This window comes from Balaenoptera acutorostrata, chromosome 9 (genome assembly GCF_949987535.1).
Source record: "Balaenoptera acutorostrata chromosome 9, mBalAcu1.1, whole genome shotgun sequence".
NCBI lineage: Eukaryota > Metazoa > Chordata > Mammalia > Artiodactyla > Balaenopteridae > Balaenoptera > Balaenoptera acutorostrata.
Genome location: NC_080072.1, coordinates 98,485,114 through 98,495,205, shown reverse-complemented (window position 1 = coordinate 98,495,205; position 10,092 = coordinate 98,485,114).

Sequence of the window (10,092 nt, the reverse complement as noted above, 5' to 3'; positions counted from 1 at the left end):
TCCTAATCATTTGTTTATATTCTTTTGTTATGGTATTGTGAAAAATCATGTCATCTGCCAACAATTACAGCTTTAGTTCCTCTTTTTTTGTTCTGTAATCCTCTAATTTGTTTTCCTTATTGTACTGCACTGGACAGGGCTCTGTCTGATACAACATGGAATAGAAGTGGGGACATTGGGCGCTCTTCTCAATTCTTAATTTGGAAATGAATCTGCTATTTCCCCATTTAGGATAATATTTGCTGAAGGATTTTAATAGTTACTGTTTATCAGGTTAAAGAATTCCCTTCTAGTTCCAATTTACAAAGAATTTTTATCCTGAATAGGCATGGGATTTTATTCAATGCTTTTTCTGCTTCTATTGAGTTGCTCACGTAGTTTTTCTCTGAATCTGTTTATGTGGTAAATTACATTTGTAGATTTTCTAATATTAAGCTATTGTTGTATAACTGGTGCTGGGCTGCACCCTGCAGGCCTGCACACTTTGTAGTTGCCCAGTTAGTGACTGAAGAAAGAGCCTGGAGACAGGGACAGAGACATCAATGGTTTATTGGACAGGGGATCTTCCACAAAGTGTCCTGGAGCGACACCCCACCGTGTGTGGCAGATGGCCTGGAAGGACATAGCGGCTTTTGCTCTGGGGGGCGTGGTGGTGGGAATTGATGTCAGTTGGGCTCAGTTATCAGGGACTAATTAAGCCCTATGATTAATTGGATAGTAATGTGAGTGAAGCAGTGACTGGTTGAGCAGGAGATGTGCAGAGAGCAAGAGAACAACCATCTTGAATGGCCTGACCATACAGCTGGATAAATCCTGTTTGGTAGTGGTCCCTTCCATCCTCCCTCCCTCCGTATTTTCTTTCTTCCTTCCTTCCTTTCTCCCTCCTTCCTTTCCTTCCTCCCTCCCTTCCTTCCTTCCTTCTTTCCTTGCTTGCTTCCTTCCTTTCTTTCTGATTTTTCCCTCTATTTTCATTAGTGAAATAGGCTTGAAATTTCTTTGTTACAGTATCTTTGATTTTTGCATTGGCGTTATGCTGACCTCAATGAATGAGTTAAGTAGTATTTTATTTCTTCAATACTCTGGAAGAATTTAACTTTTTTTTTCATTTCATTTGCCACTCATTCACTGGTTTTTCAGCTTCTAAACTTTTGTTCTATTTCCTATCTGCTGTTATCTTCACATTCTCCTTGTCTTTTATGGGTATATGCCATTTTAGTAGGGTTTCAGGAGTGAAAGGGGATAAATAACATGTGTGTGTTCAGTTTGTCATACCAAATCTGGTATCTCTATTTCTTTTCCCACTTATGCATTTATCTGTAAAGTTGGACTAATTGAGAGTTGATTGTATAAAGAGTAGATTCAGATCTGAGCTTGCATATTTAACTTTAAATTATTCATTTTAATGGAAGAACTAAGAAGCCTATATAACATAAAACAGTACATAGTTAAAAAAATAATTTACCAGTTCAGTAGCAATGAGCACCCCCAAAGCCCAGATAAGTAGGTCTCAAATACTATTTCCCATTAAAAGTAATCAAGGAGGGCTTCCCTGGTGGCTCAGTGGTTAAGAATCCACTTGCCAATGCAGGGGATATGGGTTCGAGTCCTGGCCCAGGAAGATCCCACATGATGTGGAGCAACTAAGCCCGTGTGCCACAACTACTGAGCCTGCGCTCTAGAGCTTGCGTGCTACAACTACTGGGCCCACGTGCCACAACTGCTGAAGCCCACACGCCTAGAGCCTGTGCTCCGCAACAAGAGAAGCCACCGCAAAGAGAAGTCCGTGCACCGCAACGAAGAGTAGCCCCCGCTCGCTGCAACCAGAGAAAGCCTGCACACATCAACAAAGACCCAACGCAGCCCAAAATAAAAATAAAAAATAAATAAATTTATTTAAAAAAAAAGTAATCATGGATACCTGAAGGATTGTGGATGATTTCAGACCTGGGGCAAGAAGTAGACAAGATGAGGCTGCAACATCTTGTCACATGTGTCAAAAAGACTGTCATGTGAGAAATTACCTTGATGTTATGATGGCCTCTTAATATACTACATAACAAACAATCCCAGAGATCACAGAGCAGAATGGTTCACAGACAAAATTAATACCCTTGATTCATTTGGTTTATTAAATCAATTAAAAACATTTAATGAGTAGCAATGGGAAAGAGATGTGGAAGGTTAATCCTTCTGGGGTAGGGTATAAACCGGTGGAAGACCCACTGGATGTGAATCCTGTCTACATAATGTTCATCAGCCCTACCTTTCTCTCTGCTGCAAGGACTGGGGGTGTGGATGAAGAGGGAGGCTCTGCAGATGATGGTAGCTGGATTGCAAACACTCTTGCTCCCATCAAGGGGCTCAGGACATACTACCCCAAAAGATGGCACCTTGGCATATTGAATATTTTAAGCTGAAGGACTTTGAGAAAACAGCAGCAGCAGGAAGCTCACTCTCTCCTTCCCCCCTTGCCCTTCTACCCTGAAACATGTAGGTCATAAATCCTCATGTGATAGGTGCCCTACCTATGCCTGGAGGAAAGGAACATTCTTATCTCCAAAGACAGAGGAACTCGGAGAAGAATCTGTCCTTGTTAAATTTCCCCCAGTGTAGTACAATGACCTCATACTCCTCAAACTATTATTCCACCACAATGGTCCACTCTTCAGCAAACCCAGCATAAAATACTCAGGTGTGTTTCTTTGAGTCTTCATTTCCTTATGAAGTCTCCCATGTCCTGCAAAATTACATTAAATCAATGTGTAGGTTTTCATCCTGTTAATCTTTCTTTGTCAGTTTAATTTTCCGACCCAGCCAGGGACCCTAAGAGGGTAAAGGAAAACTTTCCGCTCTCCTGCACTCTGTTGTAGGAACACAAGGGCAACAATTCCAGGCTACAGCTGTAGCTTGTCAATTACTGTGATAGGCAGTTATGGGTTTTACCTGCGTGTGTCAGGCAGAGTACACAGAGTGCCACAATAGGTGTCACAAGCAAATGACTGATTTAAGATTTTACAAATATTGAGTGTCTCAGAAATATCTGGTGTTTCATGTGCCTCGTGTAGATTAGTATTCACCTACTTAGTCTGTCCATTGCTTCCTATATCAACAGATATCTGCTTTATTCATTAAGGCCTGCTCTACCTCACAAACTACTCACTTCTACACTTAATTTCTTCTATCCTCCTTATTTGTCTCCTTCTCTTATTTTCCATAGCAGACCTGACTATTCTTTTTTCTTTTTTTTGGCCGCACCGTGCAGCTTGCGGAAGCATAGTTCTCCGATCAGGGATTGAACCCGGGCTGGGCCCCAGCAGTGAGACAGTGAAAACACCGAGTCCTAACCACTGGGCCACCAGGGAATTCCCAGACCTGAATATTCCTAAATAACATAGCAAACACACCTTACAAGGATTCAAGAGCCAATCTGAAGAGGCTCCCGCCAGCTAATGATGGGATAATTTGAGAATCAATAAGTATAATATCTGTAATGTTTGCAATGCATCAAATATGTTTAATGCCATGAGTTTATAATGACACTACAAACAAACAAACATACAAAAAAATCTTTAAATGGTAACAATTGGACGATACTAGTGAACCAGGTTGTTGTGTTCAAAACTAGTCTTTCCTGTATAAACTATCCCACTGGGTAACCATTTAGCAGATGAGGAAGTTTCTCTTCCTAGAAGTAGCCTAGCTAGTAAATGAAGCAGGAATGATAGAATTAGAACATCATAGTTTTATAATGCCTAATGAATGGTTCTAGGCACTGAGCATTGAAGACTGCTAACTGAACCAAAAAAGATGACATTATGTACCTCTTGAAGGAAGAATACAATACCACATGTGAGGTAGTCTCACAAAAAATCAACCCTGATTCTGACTGAGGCTCAGTCAAGTCTACAGCATGACTCTCAGGTGTGGTCAATCATCACCTGACAACTTGTTAGAAATACAAAATTTCAGGACTTGCCTCGGACCAGAAACAGAAACTCTGAAGGTCGGGCCCTGCAATCTGTTTCAATAAACCATTCAGAAGAGACTCTGATGACCACTAAAGATTGAGAACCATTGCTCTAAATCCAATTTATAGGAAATACAGAGGAACATATTACATGACATGATAATGTAGGCAAAAAGTCCAGACTGTGGAAAAATCCAGAGACAAATGACTCAGTTTCTTTAAATGTAAATTGCAAGGAAATGAAAAAGTGATGAAGAGGAAGCTATAGATTAAAAGAGACTTGGGAAACATACGGACCAATTGCAAATTTTGCACCTTATTTGGACCCTAATTCAAATATGTAAACTGTATCCTTTTGAATTATGATTTTCTCAGGACACATGTACCCCAATGTGCACTGCAGCACTATTTACAATAGCCAGGACATGGAAACAACCTAAATGTCCAACAATAGATGAATGGATAAAGAAGATGTGGTACATATATACAACAGAATATTACTCAGCCATAAAAAAGGAATGAAATTGGGTCATTTGTAGAGATGTGGATGCACCTAGAGTCTGTCACACAGAGTGAAGTAAGCCAGAAAGAGAAAAACAAATATCGTATATTAACACATATACGTGGAATCTAGGAAAATGGTACAGATGAACCTATTTGTAGGGCAGGAATAGAGACGTAGACGTAGAGAACGGACATGTGGGCACAGGGAGGGAAGAGGAGGGTGGGATGAATTGGGAGATTAGGTTTGACATAAATACACTACCATATGTAAAATACATAGCTAGTGGGAACCTGCTGTATAGCACAGGGAGCTCAGCTCAGTGCTCTGTGATGACCTAGATGGGTGGGATAGGGGGGTGGGAGGGAGGTCCAAGAGGGAGGGGATATAGGTATACATATAGCTGATTCACTTCATTGTACAGCAGAAACTAACACAACATTGTAAAGCAACTTTACTCCAATTAAAAAAATAAAACAATAATAAAACACAAATATGTAAACTGTAAAAAACATAACATTTATGAGATAAGTGGAAATTTTAACACTGGATAGTTGATATTTAGGAAATGTTAATTCTTTTTAGGTGTGACAATGGCATTGAAGTTATATTTATGGGTGAAATGATTTTTTTCCATTTGTTCAAAATAAGATTGGATGGATAGGTGAAGGTATAAGTGGAAAAAAGTTGACCGTGTGTTGCTGATAATCGGGGCTGAGTGATAGGTACCTAGGGGTCATTATACCATTTTGTATACTTTTGTATATGTTTGAAATTCTCTATAGTAAAATGATAAAAAAAAATTGCCTTTGACTTTGTGGGGCTTTGTGAGAACCCATGGGAAGAGCTTTGGTTTTAAATACAGACTCCCCAGAATGGGCCCTAGTCTTCCATTTATTTTGTAGTGGGAGTGAGCTGGATAGCTGGGCAAATCGCTTCACATCATCCTCATTTTCTTCATCTGTAAAAAAGAATAGTCATAATTAAAGGATCTAATGTCTTCAAATGCTTTGCAAAGAGCTTTGCAGATAGAAGCTTCTAGTATCAAGTATCTGTGAATTCCTTAAAGCCCAGTATGGCATCTTCTAATATTTCTTCAGCACAGTGTGGGGCATATATCAGTTGCTCCTTAAGTGTTTAGCCTCAGATTTTTTTTTTTTTAATAGTAATCTTTTATTTATTTATTTATTTATTTATTTATATTCATTTTTGGCTGTGTTGGGTCTTCGTTTCTGTGCAAGGGCTTTCTCTAGTTGTGGCAAGCGGGGGCCACTCTTCATCGCGGTGCGCGGGCCTCTCACTATTGCGGCCTCTCTCGTTGCGGAGCACAGGCTCCAGACGCGCAGGCTCAGTAGCTGTGGCTCACGGGCCCAGTTGCTCCGCGGCATGTGGGTTCTTCCCAGACCAGGGCTCGAACCCGTGTCCCCTGCATTAGCAGGCAGATTCTCAACCACTGCGCCACCAGGGAAGCCCCAGATTTTTCTTTTTAAATTTTATTTATTTATTTATTTATTTATGGCTGTGTTGGGTCCTCGCCTCTGTGCGAGGGCTTTCTCTGCGGCAAATGGGGGCCACTCTTCATCGCGGTGCGCGGGCCTCTCACTATCGTGGCCTCTCCTGTTGCGGAGCACAGGCTCCAGACACGCAGGCTCAGCAATTGTGGCTCACGGGCCCAGTTGCTCCGTGGCATGTGGGATCTTCCCAGACCAGGGCTCGAACCCGTGTCCCCTGCATTGGCAGGCAGACTCTCAACCACTGCGCCACCAGGGAAGACCTAGCCTCAGTTTTCTTATTCAATCAAATCATTATTTATTAAATTAATGAATGGATGAGTACATTCCAAATTCTAGGTTTCAGACCTCTAGGTTGAATCATCCATTCAGTAATTAAGACCTAGAATAAATGAATAAAAGTAGGAGACACATCCTGACCATTATGATTTAATACATTACATTATACATATTCAAATAGAATCTATTATATATATTATAGATTATATTTGCTCCCCTCCTTTCATGATGGCTACTAGGCTGAAAACAGTGGAAGGTGGAAAACTCTTGTTCAGTGTAAATTTTTCAATTATGGAGAGGATCTTTCCTGAGATATAAAAATAAGCAAAGTTAAAGCTGGGACTTGGTTTTAGGTCTTCACCCTTGGAGTTTTCTTGGGTTCCACCAGAGGGCGCTCCATACCTCGTGGCTTCGCTGAGGTGTGGGAGCCCAGCATGGAGCCCACAGGAGCCTATCTGGTAGGTATGCAGTCACTCCTTTAGCAAATGTACATTGAGCCTCTACTGTGTGCCTAGCACGTTTAGGTGCTGAGGATACAGAGACGAAAAGACCTGGACCCTGCCCTCAAAGGACCCAGTCTAGAGTGGAGACAGACGTGTAAACAAGTAATGATGGCATAGTGCAGCAAGGGCCATAATAAAGGTGTTACAAGGTGTAAGGAACTATTAACTCTGGCTCCAGGGCTCAGGGAAGCCTTCATAGAATGTGAGCTTAATTTTGAAAGGCAAATAAGAATTCATCAGATGGACAAAGTAGACAGAATAGTGTGTACAGATATATATGTGAAGGTAAGAACACACACGTGGTTCGTTTGGCATGGCCAAGAGTGAGTTTCAAGGAGCCTGGAAAACGTGGAAGTGGGGCTGGATAGTTGGTGGGGCCGGATCATGAAGGGGCTTATTCCATGAAAAGAGAAGAGCCTCTAGGTGTTTTTTGTTTTCTTCTTTCTTTTGGCCGTGCCACTCGGCGTGTGGGATCCTAGTTCCCAGATCAGGCGTCAAACCCACACCCCCTGCATTTAAAGGGTGGAGCCTTAACCACTGGACCTGCAGGGAAGCTCCCCTGTTCGTGTCTATATCCAGCTGAGTAACCACAGGAGCGATCTTAAGCTCTAGGAGGGATTATCCTCTCAACACAGTTACGCACAAAAGAATTCTTTAGTTTTTTGTCTTTGAAAGGCTCCTCAGGGAGCACGTACACACTACACAAGATCTTCATTCTCCTGATTTTATAATCAGTGGCGTTTGGTTACTCACTTTCTCAACTTTTTAGATTTGATCTATGTGACTTTTAGATGTGTTGGAGAATCAAACTAGCTCTCAAAAGCGTGAAGATTTGTCATCGTTAAGGATCTCAAAAAAAAAAAAAATTGTGGTTCAAGCTGTTAAGGCAGTTCCAGAAGAGTCCTTCTAGAAACGTTTGGAATAATGTCAGCATCATTAGAGTAAGAGCTTGCACTCAGGGTGACAGCTTTAAATGATCATTTTTTGCTCTGTCTTTGAAAGCCTCATTTCCTCTGCTTACTGCTAGTGTAGCCCAGCAGACACTGACACTCAGAGGGCGTATAACACGGGGGCAGGCTGGAAGAAAACAGCAACGTTGCCGAGAATTTTTCCCTGTCTTCCCCTTTCAGAAGCTGGAAGCTGGGGAGGGGGAGGGGAACCCCCCGGGGGGCTGGGCAGGCGTGCTTTCTCTCTCTGGCTCTGACTCACCAGGGAAGACTCACATCCTGTTTGCCTGGACAAGCAGCGGGGCTGCCCTTTCCACCCAGAAATGCTTCTGAGTCGACAAGTCCAACCTGCTTGTTCCCTTGCAGGCAACAGGCCTCGATGGGAAATGGAGGGGAGCGCAGAGAGGCTGAAATGCCTTAGCTAACTCAGCACCTTTGCTGCTTCTCAGCATTCAATGGACCTGTGATGAAAAAGAGTGGTTCTGAGGCCTTGTGGCATCTGAGGTTTTCTGAGTAAGACTGAATTTTGAGGATGAAGCACGTTAAATCTTCGATGGTTACGACTAGAAGGGTCCTTCGAAGTCAGTTGGTCCAACCCCCTCACTTTATTAGTGTGGAAACTGAGGACCCGAGAGTTTAAAGTAGGGTGACCCTACATCCCAGTGTCCCTGGGAAAGCCCTGTTTTATTTTTCCAGTGTAAATATCAATAATGCCACTTTCACTCTCAAAACAGTTCCAGTTTGCAGTGAACTAAGTCAGACAGAGAAAGACAAATATCATATGATATTATTGCTTACATGCAGAATCTAAAAAAAAAAAAGATACAAATGAACTTAATTTACAAAACAGAAACAGACTCACAGACTTAGAGAATGAATTTATGGTTATGGGGGGGTGGGCTGGGGGAGGGATAAATTGGGAGTTTGGGATTGACTTGTACATACTGCTATATTTAAAATAAAATGTCTTTCCATGAAAAACAAAAACAAAAACAAAAACCAACTGTTCCAGTTTGGACAGTAAATTATATGGTCACCCACCCCCACCCTAAGAGAAAAGGAAGGCTGTGAGTAGGTGGGGAGCAGTAAAGAAAGAATGTTAAAGGAAAGAAACAGTTTGAGAAAGGTATAGAGAGGAAAATAAGAATGAACTTAGTATGGCAGAACTCTTTTTCAGTGATTCTGCTAAATTACATTTTCTTTCATAAAGGTTTTGCTTCTCAAGATAAAATAGAGAGGAATAAATATTAAAGTTTTGGTAATCTGCTGTTTATTACTAGTACCATGGTTAAATTCTGTTTGGCTGTTACAAACAAATTACTACAAATCATTCATATAAAAATACCAAAGAAATAAACTAGATTAGGGGAAAAACTCAAAATGGTAGACTTTTTTTGGGGAAAGAACACCTTGAGTTGACTTTGGTTTTATGAAGAAGAAAGAATTTTTAGTCAAAACTTATGCTTTCCCCATTATCCTATAAGTACTTATTTCTCAGTAGAACTCAGTTATCACTTATTGTGAACAAGTTGGAATTGTCATGTTACTGTGTATTTGATTTGCTTTAAGATGAACAATAAATTTAATTAAAAAAATAAGTACTTGTTTCTGCTAACCCGAGATCAGCTTACTCAATCACCAGTGTTTACTGAACACCTACAGTGTGCTAAGTACTGTGTCTGATCAATGAGACAGGGCATTTTTTCCAAGGAACAGGTAAACTTGTTTTTTAATTGAAGTGTATTTGATTTACAATATTGTTTTAGTTTTAGGTGTATAGCATAGTGATTTGTTTTTTGTTTTTGCAGATTATATTCCATTATAGGTTATTATTAACTTATTAAGATATTGGGTATAACTCCCTGTTCTATACAGTAAATCCTTGTTGCTTATCTATTTTATGTATAGTAGTTTGTGTCTGTTAACCCCATACTCCTAATTTGTCTCTCCCCACCTCTGTGTCCCATTTGGTAACCATCAATTTGTTTTCTATGTCTGTGAGTCTGTTTCTGTTTTGTATATAGATTCATTTGTATTATTTTTTAGATTCCACATAAAAGTGGTATCATATGATACTTGTCTTTCTCTGAGTTACTTCACTTAGTATGATAATCTCTAGGTCCATCCACGTTGATGCAAATGGCAATAGTTGACTTTTTTATAGTTGAGTAATATTCATATATATATATATATATATATATATATATATATACCCCACATCTTTATCCATTCATCTATTGATGGACACTTAGGTTGCTTCGAAGTAGTGGCTGTTGTAAATAGTGCTGCTATGAACATTGGGGTACATGTGTCTTTGTGAATTAGAGTTTTTGTTTTTTCCAGATATATGCCCAGGAGTGGGATGCTGAATCATATAACTCTA